The following is a 14,871-nucleotide window of genomic DNA, read 5'->3' on the forward strand; positions in this document are numbered from 1 at the left end:
GCCCACCTTTGATCTCTCAGTAGGAAAGGCATGTGGCAGCAACTCGAAATAAATGCCCACCTGGTTAAGGAAACCTCGGCACTGAGTTGGCTCTCCCCCAAAGCGCTGTGGAAGGGGGGCAGAACCGGTCATACCCCGAGACACCGCAGGCGCAGCAACAAGTGTCGGGGTAGACTCTGGCGCAACAACCGGAGCGGCAGTAGGAGCGGGCCCAGGAGCGACAACCGACCCATCGGCAACGGAAGCGAAATGAGCCGTGCGTTCAAGCAGGGTTTGCAACGCCACAGCGAACCGACCCAACAGGTGATCCTGCTGATCAAGTCTGGCAACCAGCGTAGGTAGCGAGGATGGCCCTGTACCGTCAAAATTCATGGCTTGGTCCTAATGTCATGGAACCATGAACCAGACGTACAACAAGAGATAAGTGGAAATAAGAAGGCTTTATTGAAAAACAAGCCGTAAGCAAAAGTCCAAACGGATGGCTAAACCGAAGCAGGGTCTTGCGTAGACAGAGGTCAGGAACCAGAAGGGTAGTCAGACGAAGCCAGGATCAGGAACCAGCAGGGTAGTCAGACGAAGCCAGGATCAGGAACCAGCAGGGTAGTCAGACGAAGCCAGGATCAGGAACCAACGGGGTAGTCAGACGAGGCCAGGATCAGGAACCAGAAGCAGCAGCAGTCTTAGAAGCATGTGAACACAGGAGGACCAAGCAAGGAACTGAAGCCACAGACCTCCTATATATATGAGCTAGGCATCCAGCTCCTCCCAGTGGGAAGGAGAAGCCGCAGGGTGGGAGGCTACAAGAAACCCAGAAACCAAGATGGCCGCCAGCACATGTCAAACGAAGGAGTACAGTAAGAAGGTAAGACCATGACAATCTGTTGTTTAGTTTTTTGTTTCAGTAGTGTTTACATTTACATTCCGCCGTTCCGTTTTTCCGTTTGGTTTCTGTTTGTGATCCGTTTTTTTGTGGATCGCAAACAGAAACAGAAGCATACAATAACGTTGAAACAGTAAGTACATAAAAACATTGGGCTGGGCATACCATTTTCAATAGATGATTAAGCAAAAACGGAGCGGATATGGAAGACATACGGATGCATTCCATTTTTTTTCGCGGAACAATTGACTTGAATGGAGCCACGGAACATGATTTGCGGGCAATAATAGGACATGTTCTATCTTTGAACGGAACGGAAATGGAATGCACACGGAGTAACTTCCGTTGTTTTTGCGGACCCATTGAAGTAAATGGTTCCGCATACGGACCACAAACGGAACCCGCAAAAACGGAACGGAAACGGGAAAAAAAAAGTTAATGTGCAAGAGTCCTTATACTACCAGTTAAAGGGTTTGTCCACTTCTATTTTTACTGTCTGAAAAACGGAACGCTTAAAAATATATACTTTAATAAATACACTTATTAAAACTTATGTGCGGCTCGCCACCATTGTATCTCAGGCCTCCTGCATTTGCGGATCCGCAATACACTGGCCCAGTTACGTGTGCATTCCGCATTACGGGTGAGGACCCATTCACTTCAATGGGTCCGCAAATCCGGAGATGCGGAATGGTGCGGAACGGAAGCACGGAACGGAACCCTATGGAAGCACTACAGAGTGGACACTATGTATCATTATGTATCACTATGTTGCTCTCCATCTGCTACATATAAAACTAGCTGATCTGCTGCAGAGGGAAACAGCTGGTTCTGCTCACACATTGAATGTTATGAGCGCATTATTAACAACCCCAGCGCTCGCCATCTCCCCATACACCCCATCAGCGCACTAATCTTGGTTTGTTTAAAACCCTTCTATTCTATATTGCGTCTGCTCGGCGCGTTTCTATACTTGTTTACATAGCATGTCATCAGGAGCAGAGTAGGGTAACTGCGCGCCCCTGCACTCAGAGCATAGCAGTATTATATGGGGTACAGTGAGCACTGCCCGCCGGCGTGTTAGCAGCGCTCACACAAGAGTAGGACTGCACGCCGCTGATGGCGCGCGCGCAGTGACTGTACGCAAGCAGAGCCTCCGGCACTATGACGGCCGTCACACATTAGTTTTAATAAGTGTATTTAAGTTTTCAGACAGTAAAAATGTGTTCAGTTTGTGGTAACGCAAACTAGTGTATCGTGTAGTACTTTGTCCACTTCTATCCTGAGGTTAGGTCATCAATATAAAAAAGCGGACAATGACCTCAGTGTATACGAAAAAACCACCATTGACAAATCCGAATATATGCCAGCAGATCACTAGGTACGAAAATTCTGTGCCACTAGATCACCAGGAACCATGACACAACCAGATAACAATAGTAAGACCTCAGTACCTAAGGACCAGGGACCAGCACCAGTACATGACACTAGATCACTAGGGAATTATCTTAGTGCCTACGACTAGGTCAACAGAGAATCACTGGACTACTAGATCACCAGGGACAAAAGCACAGTATGTCCCGCTAGATCACCTGGAGTCAACATCAATATATCCCGTTAGATCACCTGGGACCAACACCAGTATATACCACTAGATCACTAGATCACCAGGGACAAAAGCCCAGAATATCCCACTAAATTCCTTTTTCAGTATACACCACTAGATTGCCATAGATCACTATATACTACCAGATACAAATAGAAAGACCTCAGCATACGCCACTAGGATCACCAGGGACTGCCATCGCTATATACCACTAGATCAGAAAGAAGTGACCTCCGAGAAACCACTAGGTTAATAGAGAGTCACTAGACCACTAGATCACCAGTATAACACATGGGATCACCAGGGAGTGATCTTAGTATACACCACTAGACCTCCAGGAACGGACACCGGTATATACTACTAGATCCCTAGGGAGAGAAGGTGCAGGTGTAAGCAGAGAATCACTGACAAGATCACCAGTGGAGAAGTTCAGTATATACCACTAGATTGCCAGGGACCACTATATACCATCAGATTACAATGGAGAGAAATCATTATATGCCACTAGATCACCAGGGATTGAGCTCAGTATACAGGTCCTTCTAAAAAAAATTAGCATATTGTGATAAAGTTCATTATTTTCTGTAATGTACTGATAAACATTAGACTTTCATATATTTTAGACTCATTACACACAACTGAAGTAGTTCAATCCTTTTATTGTTTTAATATTGATGATTTTGGCTACAGCTCATGAAAACCCAAATTTCCTATCTAAAAAAATTAGCATATTTCATCCGACCAATAAAAGAAAAGTGTTTTTAATACAAAAAAAGTCAACCTTCAAATAATGATGTTCAGTTCTGCACTCAATACTTGGTCGGGAATCCTTTTGCAGAAATGACTGCTTCAATGCGGCGTGGCATGGAGGCGATCAGCCTGTGGCACTGCTGAGGTGTTATGGAGGCCCAGGATGCTTCACTGCGGCGTGGCATGGAGGCAATCAGCCTGTGGCACTGCTGAGGTGTTATGGAGGCCCAGGAAGCTTCAGTGCGGCGTGGCATGGAGGCAATCAGCCTGTGGCACTGCTGAGGTGTTATGGAGGCCCAGGATGCTTCAGTGCGGCGTGGCATGGAGGCAATCAGCCTGTGGCACTGCTGAGGTGTTATGGAGGCCCAGGAGGCTTCAATGCGGCGTGGCATGGAGGCAATCAGCCTGTGGCACTGCTGAGGTGTTATGGAGGCCCAGGATGCTTCACTGCGGCGTGGCATGGAGGCATCAGCCTGTGGCATTGCTGAGGTGTTATGGAGGCCCAGGAGGCTTCAATACGGCGTGGCATGGAGGCAATCAGCCTGTGGCACTGCTGAGGTGTTATGGAGGCCCAGGAGGCTTCAATGCGGCGTGGCATGGAGGCAATCAGCCTGTGGCACTGCTGAGGTGTTATGGAGGCCCAGGATGCTTCACTGCGGCGTGGCATGGAGGCATCAGCCTGTGGCATTACTGAGGTGTTATGGAGGCCCAGGAGGCTTCACTGCGGCGTGGCATGGAGGCAATCAGCCTGTGGCACTGCTGAGGTGTTATGGAGGCCCAGGAGGCTTCAATGCGGCGTGGCATGGAGGCAATCAGCCTGTGGCACTGCTGAGGTGTTATGGAGGCCCAGGATGCTTCAATGCGGCGTGGCATGGAGGCAATCAGCCTGTGGCACTGCTGAGGTGTTATGGAGGCCCAGGATGCTTCAATGCGGCGTGGCAAGGAGGCAATCAGCCTGTGGCACTGCTGAGGTGTTATGGAGGCCCAGGAGGCTTCAGTGCGGCGTGGCATGGAGGTAATCAGCCTGTGGCACTGCTGAGATGTTATGGAGGCCCAGGATGCTTCAATGCGGCGTGGCATGGAGGCAATCAGCCTGTGGCACTGCTGAGGTGTTATGGAGGCCCAGGATGCTTCAATGCGGCGTGGCATGGAGGCAATCAGCCTGTGGCACTGCTGAGGTGTTATGGAGGCCCAGGAGGCTTCAATGCGGCGTGGCATGGAGGCAATCAGCCTGTGGCACTGCTGAGGTGTTATGGAGGCCCAGGAGGCTTCAATGCGGCGTGGCATGGAGGCAATCAGCCTGTGGCACTGCTGAGGTGTTATGGAGGCCCAGGAGGCTTCAGTGCGGCGTGGCATGGAGGCAATCAGCCTGTGGCACTGCGGAGGTGTTATGGAGGCCCAGGAGGCTTCAATGCGGCGTGGCATGGAGGCAATCAGCCTGTGGCACTGCTGAGGTGTTATGGAGGCCCAGGAGGCTTCGATAGCGGCCTTAAGCTCATCCAGAGTGTTGGGTCTTGTGTCTCTGAACTTTCTCTTCCCAATATCCCACAGATTCTCTATGGGGTTCAGGTCAGGAGAGTTGGCAGGCCAATTGAGCCCAGTAATACCATGGTCAGTAAACCAGTTACCAGTGGTGTTGGCGCTGTGAGCAGGTGCCAGGTCGTGCTGAAAAATGACATCTTCATCTCCATAAAGCTTTTCAGCAGATAGAAGCATGAAGTGCTCCAAAATCTCCTGATAGCGGCTGCATTGACCCTGCCCTTGATAAAACACAGTGGACCAACACCAGCAGCTGACATGGCCCCCAGACCATCACTGACTGTGGGGACTTGACACTGGACTTCAGGCATTTTGGCATTTCCCTCTCCCCAGTCTTCCTCCAGACTCTGGCACCTTGATTTCCGAATGACATGCAACAGTCCAGTGCTGCTTCTCTGTAGCCCAGGTCAGGCGCTTCTGCCGCTGTTTCTGGGGAATGCGGCACCTGTAGCCCATGTCCTGCACACGCCTGTACACGGGGGCTCTGGATGTTTCTACTCCAGACTCAGTCCACTGCTTCCGCAGGTCCCCCAAGGTCTGGAATCGGTCCTTCTCCACAATCTTCCTCAGGGTCCGGTCACCTCTTCTCGTTGTGCAGCGTTTTCTGCCACACTTTTTCCTTCCCACAGACTTCCCACTGAGGTGCCTTGATACAGCACTCTGGGAACAGCCTATTCCTTCAGACATGTCTTTCTGTGTCTTACCCTCCTGCTTGAGGGGTCAATGATGGCCTTCTGGACAGCAGTCAGGTCGGCAGTCTTACCCATGATTGCGGTTTTGAGTAATGAACCAGGCTGGGAGTTTGTAAAAGCCTCAGGAATCTTTTGCAGGTGTTTAGAGTTAATTAGTTGATTCAGATGATTAGGTTAATAGCTCGTTTAGAGAACCTTTTCATGATATGCTAATTTTTGTAGATAGGAAATTTGGGTTTTCATGAGCTGTGGCCAAAATCATCAATATTACAGCAATAAAAGGCTTGAACTACTTCAGTTGTGTGTAATGAATCTAAAATACATGAAAGTCTAATGTTTATCAGTACATTACAGAAAATAATGAACTTTATCACAATATGCTGATTTTTTTAGAAGGACCTGTATACCATTAGGTCAATGGAGAATCACTACACCACTAGGTCACCAGGGGCAAAAGCCAAAATATCCCAAAGATCACCAGGGAATGATCTCAGCATAGACCATAAGAAATGCACTTAGACTGGCATTTTATGCGCCAATATGTTGGAAAAAGATCCACCACATTTATTAAAGGGGTTTTCTGGAGGTTTTAGGGCTCATACACACAAGCGCAATGGCTCAGTGCCTGTGCTGCGGACTGCAAATGGTGGTCCACAATGCCCGGGCACTGGCTGTGTGCACTCCATTTGCAGATGCAGACCCATTGACTTAAATGGGTCAGCGATCCGCAAGATGCAGCCAAAGATAGGACATTTTCTATCTTTTTTTTCGGTGCGGAGGTGCTTCGTAGTGCTTCCTTGGGCTTCCGGTCAATGCCTCCGCTCCGTAAAAGATAGGTGACAACGTATCTTCGGTCGGATCTGGCGGATGGCGAACCCATCTAAGTCAATTAGTCAACATCCACAGCACAGAGTGCACACGGCTGGTTTGCATGGTGTGCATGAGCCCTTACACTTATGACCGATAGGTCATCAGTATCTGATCAGTGGAGGTCTGACACCCGGGAACCCTCCCGATCAGCTGTTTTGAGAAGGCACCGACACTCGCAGTAGCGCCCCAGCCTTCTCTCGGCTTTCTGTAGGCCATATGACCATTGAAAGTGACGTCACTGCACATTGAAGTAAATGGGGCTGAGCTGCAATACCAAGCACAGCCACTATACAATGTGTGGCGCTGTGCTTGGTGAGCTGAGAGAAGTCCATAGAAACATAGAATGTGTTGGCAGATAAGAACCATTTGGCCCATCTAGTCTGCCCAATATACTGAATACTATGGATAGTCCGGGGTGCTACTGCAAGTTTCAGTGCCTGCTTCATCAGCTGATCACCAGGGGTCCCCATATGTCGGACCCCCACCAATCAGATACTGATGACCTATCTACAGCATAGGTCATCAGTATAAAACTCCAGGAAAACCCCTGTAAGTGAAGTGCGGCCGTCCATGGGCCAGAAATCAAAAATCTATATCCCATTAGATCAGAGTAGTAGCTGGAGCTTCTGACACAGAGCTCCATACTCTTTATATAAAAAGCTAAAGGGGCTTTTAGCTTTAACCCTTAAAGTACGTGACCATCGCAGCCAGTCTCTGGTGGTGTGATACATACTGCCAACATATGGTTCAAGAGAACCCCTTTAGATGATAATATTCACACTACCTACAGCCACCACTAGAGGGAGCTTATGAGCTTACAAATCACATGAAAGCTCCCTCTAGTGGTGGCTGAAGGTAGTGGGAATGTTATCATTACACTCTGTTAAAAGGTGGACCTTCACTTCAAGAATAAATGCTACTTGTTGAATGACGTCTTTCTCACTCAATGGAACAATGACTGCTGTGTATCATATTATATTATATAACATTATATTACGCTAATGTAAACTGATGAATAAGCCGTTGTCCCGGAATCTGATAAACAGCCCCAGGGAAGTGGCTGATATAAACCTATTGACTCTGCTCATGTTGTTTGCTGAAGGTTGGAATGATGTCATGTGCAGAATTATTTCCTGCTTTGTGGTTAAATGCAAAGGGGAACTAACAGGTTTCACTGTAATTAAATCTTTCTTGCCAGTATATAGACACATCCGATTGACGCTTCACTATTAGTCGCTACAGATGCAAAGTTGTCCACAAAGTGGGAAGAGTGACCTTTTATGAAAGTGAATGGGGCCGGCTGCATCCCAGAGATATAAAATGGGAGTGCCCCTTTGGATTAAATCTTTTATCACTTGCAGTACCACTTTCTACCACTACCCTAGGTGATGCATCTCTTCCATAGAGAATAATGCAACAGCGCCCCCGCCTTCTACTGCGCAGGCTTGGCAGTAGTAAAAAGAAACTGCCCTTGTAAAGGCCTTTCCAGTGAATCATGGTTCCAGTATACTTTGTGTTTCTATTTCTCACCATTTCTGGATCTTTCCCCTCCTTCAGTGAATGAAAACATTTTGAAAACCCCCTAGGGACCTGATACTTTGTGCAGCTGCAGGGGTTGTTACAATGCATTAGCACAGGGAAGAGCTATCAACCTAGAGCGCAGGAGAGGTATTCCAGTTAGAGGATAACTATTAGATAAGCGGGGGTCATACAGCTGGGACCCTCACTGGTCACGAGAACGTGGGACCCCATACCCCATGTAGCCCCCCTGAAATGGACCGGGTGGCAGGTCGGAAAGACAAGCCGCTGCTCCATTCATTGCTATGGGAGCATCGGATATAGGGGAGTGCTGTACTCGGCTATCTCCGGCACTCCCATAGAAATGAATGGAAGGGCTACGCGCATTTCCAACCAGAATCGTGGCAGTACCACATGCAATTAAAAATAAAATCTCCATCTAAATATACCCTAAGAGAGCATCACCTGCGCTGATATCTGCAAAAACACTGCAGCTGTGTGAACAGGTCAGGTGGGATTTTAACAAGGAGATTTCCATTCACTACCAGCAAGCAGAGACCTTTGGTGACTAAGGAGAATGAAAGGTCCCTCTGCCAAATAGGAAGACAGCAACATTATGAATGGCACAGTATCACAGGGTGCCAGTGTACAAAGTGCAGACAGATGATGGCCGCGCTGCTGTGTGTCTGCCGGGGACTGACAGATGCTAAAGGACTCGGCCATTGTCAGCCTGTGGGGCTGAATGTGCAAGTTCTGTCACTAAACAAAGCAGCTTCTTGTTTTCTGGAATGTGTCAGCGTGGTAAACTATGCGGCCATGAGTTGGGGGGGGGGGGGGTCAGATGACTGGGGTAGGGGTGGCCTGTCATTCTTAATTTCTCATACAGAGTGAGGGACATGCAGGGCACACTGGGTGCAATCGTATCATCACCGGTGGCCTTGTAATGTACATCATACAATATACCGGTGCACCGCCTGTACTATAGTGTGCAGGTGTAATGTACAGCATATAATATACCAGTGCACCGCCTGTACTATAGTGTGCAGGTGTAATGTACAGCATATAATATACCGGTGCACCGCCTGTACTATAGTGTGCAGGTGTAATGTGCATCATACAATATACCGGTGTACTGCCTGTACTATAGTGTGCAGGTGTAATGTGCATCATACAATATACCGGTGTACTGCCTGTACTATAGTGTGCAGGTGTAATGTACATCATATAATATACCGGTGCACCGCCTGTACTATAGTGTGCAGGTGTAATGTACAGCATACAATATACCAGTGCACTGCCTGTACTATAGTGTGCAGGTGTAATGTACAGCATATAATATACCCGTGCACCGCCTGTACTATAGTGTGCAGATGTAATGTACATCATATACTGCCTTTACTATAGTGTGCAGGTGTAATGTACAGCATATAATATACCGGTGCACCGCCTGTACTATAGTGTGCAGGTGTAATGTACAGCATATAATATACCGGTGCACCGCCTGTACTATAGTGTGCAGGTGTAATGTACAGCATACAATATACCGGTGCACCGCCTGTACTATAGTGTGCAGATGTAATGTACAGCATATAATATACCGGTGCACCGCCTGTACTATAGTGTGCAGGTGTAATGTACAGCATACAATATACCGGTGCACCGCCTGTACTATAGTGTGCAGGTGTAATGTACAGCATATACTGCCTGTACTATAGTGTGCAGGTGTAATGTACATCATATAATATACCGGTGCACCGCCTGTACTATAGTGTGCAGGTGTAATGTACAGCATACAATATACCGGTGCACCGCCTGTACTATAGTGTGCAGGTGTAATGTACATCATACAATATACCGGTGCACCTCCTGTACTATAGTGTGCAGGTGTAATGTACATCATACAATATACCGGTGCACCGCCTGTACTATAGTGTGCAGATGTAATGTACAGCATATAATATACCGGTGCACCGCCTGTACTATAGTGTGCAGGTGTAATGTACAGCATATAATATACCGGTGCACCGCCTGTACTATAGTGTGCAGGTGTAATGTACAGCATATAATATACCCGTGCACCGCCTGTACTATAGTGTGCAGATGTAATGTACATCATATACTGCCTTTACTATAGTGTGCAGGTGTAATGTACAGCATATAATATACCGGTGCACCGCCTGTACTATAGTGTGCAGGTGTAATGTACAGCATATAATATACCGGTGCACCGCCTGTACTATAGTGTGCAGGTGTAATGTACAGCATACAATATACCGGTGCACCGCCTGTACTATAGTGTGCAGATGTAATGTACAGCATATAATATACCGGTGCACCGCCTGTACTATAGTGTGCAGGTGTAATGTACAGCATATAATATACCGGTGCACCGCCCGTACTATAGTGTGCAGGTGTTATGTACATCATGTAATATACCGATACACCGCCTGTACTGTAGTGTGCAGGTGTAATGTACAGCATATAATATACCGGTGCACTGCCTGTACTATAGTGTGCAGGTGTTATGTACATCATGTAATATACCGATACACCGCCTGTACTGTAGTGTGCAGATGTAATGTACAGCATATAATATACCGGTTCACCGCCTGTACTACAGTGTGCAGTTGTAATGTACAGCATATAATATACCGCTGCACCGCCAACTAATTCGAGAAAAGTCCCCCAGAATCCAACATTCCACAATATATGGAATCACTATTTTCAGTTTTTGAGTAATAATTTTGGCTATTGCCTCCCAATATTCTGTTAGTTGTATACAAAACCAAAACGTGTAAAAAAATCAGCCCCAAGTGAATCGCACCGTGGGCAATCAGCCACCCTTCTCAATCCACATTTATTAAGCCATACTGGTGTGACATATAGTCTGTGTAAAATATTAAATTCAACCAAAACATGATTCAAATTATGTGACACTAACCTTAAATTATTCATTTTTTTTCCCCCAATCAACAGATTGGATCCTTAAAATAGATTCCCAAACCTTTTGTCCGGAGGAGCGTATATTATTAAATAGTGCTCCAAGAAGCAATTTATATAGTTAAGAAATTTAGAATTTCTGCCCCAACTTTCCCATTAAATCATTCAAAGGTGTAACAGTGTCTATATGTCACAGAAATCTCTCCTTCACACTAGAAAGTGCCGAACATAACTAAATATCTAAACCAAGATAGATTGTTTATATGTTCTCTTTGTGTCAACTCCAAAAAAGGAAGTATATCTCCATTATTTAGCCCTTGTGCAACATACAGAATATTGGTTTTCTGCCAGTACTTATCTTCAGCTAAACCATCCAACTCCTGTAGATAATAATTATGCCAAAGAAACGTACATGGGACGGATCCCTTTATTCCGGACCAACCTCTCACAGTGCCCCACGTCTTACTGAATAATTATCTGGATTCCTTATAATCTTGTTGGACTCTGGCTAATGGTCCAGACTCTAATAGTGTAAACTTATTATCATATGTAGATCTACTCAACGAATTCCTACAGAATGGACTTTCCTCCTAATGATTATAAAGCCATCGCTGTGAAGCTATGAAATAACCCTTAAAATAGGGAATTCCTAAGAATATAGAGGAGTTGGGGTAATATTCTGTCGGCTCTAGATAAGGGAAGTCGAAGTCATTTAGTCACTTTGGACCTCAACTTACTGATCAATGGAATCAGGTTTAACTATAAGAAATCTTCAACTTTAGGGGATATAATCATACCCAAGTACTCAAATGAATCAGAGAGCCTCAGTACGCTCAAAGGTCCCTCAATAGAATCAGGTCTATCCACCGGCATACATATCGTCTTTGACCAATTAATGTCGAAACCCGAGACTGCACCAAAGGCATTAACTATAGAATATCCCTGGTTAAGATGGTGATATTGCCCCAACTCCTCTATATTCATAGGAATTCCCCAGTGTGGATTGAGGATACGTTTTTTAAGTTAATTGAGAGAATTATTAATGATCTACTGTGGCGAAGAAAACGTGGGAGGCTCAAATTGTAAAATCTCTATAAGTCAATTGAACAGGAAGGGTTGAACCTTCCTTATTTTAAGGGTTATTTCATAGCTTCACAGCTATGGCTTTATAATCATTGGGAGGAAAGTCCATTCTGTAGGAATTTGTTGAGTAGATCTACATATGATAATAAGTTTACACTATTAGAGTCTGGACCATTAGCCAGAGTCCAACAAGATTACAAGGAATCCAGATAATTATTCAGTAAGACGTGGGGCACTGTGTGAGGTTGGTTGGGAATAAAGGGATCCGTCCCATGTACGTTTCTTTGGCATAATTATTATCTACAGGAGTTGGATGGTTTAGCTGAAGATAAGTACTGGCAGAAAAACAATATTCTGTATGTTGCACAAGGGCTAAATAATGGAGATATACTTCCTTTTTTGGAGTTGACACAAAGAGAACATATAAACAATCTATCTTGGTTTAGATATTTACAGTTATGTTCGGCACTTTCTAGTGTGAAGGAGAGATTTCTGTTACATATAGACACTGTTACACCTTTGAATGATTTAATGGAGAAGTTGGGGCAGAAATTCTAAATTTCTCAACTTTATAAATTGCTTCTTGGAGCACTATTTAATAGTGTACGCTCCTCCGGACAAAAGGTTTGGGAATCTGTTTTAAGGACCCAACTTGATGATTGGGGGAAATAATGACTAATTTAAGGCTAGTGTCACATATTTTAATCATGTTTTGGTTCAATTTAATATTTTACACAGACTCTACGTCACACCAGTATGGCTTAATAAATGTGGATGGTGAAGGGTGGCTGATTGCCCACGGTGCGATTCACAGATTTTTTCCACATGTTTTGGTTTTGTATATAACTAACAGAATATTGAGAGGCAATCGCCAAAATTATTTTAAAAAACTGAAAATAGTGATTCCATATATGGTGGAATGTTGGATTCTGGGGGACTTTTCTTGAATTAGTTGTGATAAGTACAGAAGACTCCTTCTTATTAAAATTGTCTTTTTTTGCCAAGACTCTTAATCACGCGAGTTTGGTTTTCATCTGATACTCCTAGTGTACATACGTGGTTAAATATGGTCAATGGGAATAAGAAATATGAAGGAGTCTTATATAAGCAAAGAAATATTGAGGAGAAATGGAATAAGGTATGGGGGATTTGGGGATCCTAAATTTTTCCTGCCCTCATCCCACTGTTATCTCTATTCCATAATGGAAGCGCTCATTAGTATTCACCTGGGGCTGGGGAATCAGCAGGGGGGGCACCTGGGGGGGCAAAGAACAACATGGGGGGGGGGCGATTGTCAGACCCCCACCGATCAGATGCTGATGATCTATCCAGAGGATAGATCATCAGTTAAAACAAACTGCAGAACCCCTTTAACTTTAATAATTTAATTTATTTTCATTTTGAGGGATATCTTTTCCATTCACACGTCCGCAAAATGGGTCTGCATCCGTTCCGCAATTTTGCGGAACGGGTGCAGACCCATTCATGTTCAATGGGGCCGGAATGTGCTGTCCGCATCTGTACTTCCGTTTCTGCAAAAAAATAGAACATGTCCTATTCTTGTTCGCAATTGCAGACAAGATTAGGCATTTTCTATTATAGTGCCGGCGATGTGCAGTCCACAAATTGCGGAATGCACATTGCCGGTGTCCGTGTTTTGCAGATCCACAAAACACTTACGGATGTGTGAATGGACCCTCATAGTAACATTATTAAAGGTTATGTCTTATCTTTATGTATATTCTAATGGATTTTGCCTTCCGTGTACAATGTTATAATATACGTTCTATGTTAGACGGTATATTATAGTGCATTTGTATTGTGCGGCGGTCGTGTGCGGTTCTGCTGCGATACTGCAGGTATATAGAGGGACAAGCGTTATTGTAACAAATCATTTCTACTGGTGTGATATACCAGTCCCCACAAAAAAACTGATTGAAGCGGGGTGTTATATACCAATATACTTTCTTTATAGTGCATTTGTGCATGCGCGTACGCAAAAATTATATTGCTGATATTTCGCATTGAAAAAAATAAATGGAGATCGCAAATTTGAATAATCCATCTGGGGTCAGTGTCCATGTTGTGGGACTATTTGTGCACTTCTAGTAATTATTTCTTGGCTGCAAATATGATCTGAAGGTTTTTCAGGTTCGCCTGCCATTAAAATGAATGGGACCCGTCGCGAACTTGGAAACCGTCCCGGCAGATGTTCGTCCATCACTAGTCCCTATGTCTCTGGATTCAAGATTATCCGTCTCACTCGCTGAATCTGTGATTTCGGAATCACCTTTTTTAGCGGTAAAGGGTGAGCACTATGAAAATGCAATACACCATTCTTATCAGTTTCCTTCCTAAAAAGGTTAGTAGGGCAGTGTATATAAACCCTTCTTCATCCTTAATCACCACAGTATCCAAAAAACTGACCCTCACCTGATCATAGGTAGGTCATAGACAATTTTAAACCGTTCACTGAATCATTCAAATGCTTATGGAAGGCCAAGAGGGACTCTTGTGGTTTAATTCATATTAGGGAAACTATGCAAACTGGGAGAGATCCAGGGCCGTCTTTAAAATTGCTTGGACCCTGGGAAAAAATTTACTTGGGCCCCCTGGATCCCGCCATTCCCACACCTTAGAAGGCAATCACACCCCCCACCACAACACACACACAAAAAAATCCACACATCTGGTAGAGTGAATGACTGTAAATACTTCCAGTTCTGAAGACTCCAGCGGCTCAGGATCAGTGCTCTGGGCTCAGGCTGGAAGTGGGCACCGATATGTTCCTGACTGGAAGATATTGGCAAAATTCTCAGCTTTTAACATGGAATTGGCTAATATTGTCAGTTGCGTATCATTTTGGTGCATTTTTTTCAGTGAATTGATTTGTCACATTATATATTATATGGGTGCAGAGCAGATACTGGGGTCTGGAGGTGTCACATCATATACTATAGGGGTGCAGAGCAGATACTGGGGTCTGGAGGTGT

Source organism: Bufo gargarizans, chromosome 7 (genome assembly GCF_014858855.1).
Source record: "Bufo gargarizans isolate SCDJY-AF-19 chromosome 7, ASM1485885v1, whole genome shotgun sequence".
NCBI classification, from domain to species: Eukaryota; Metazoa; Chordata; class Amphibia; order Anura; family Bufonidae; genus Bufo; species Bufo gargarizans.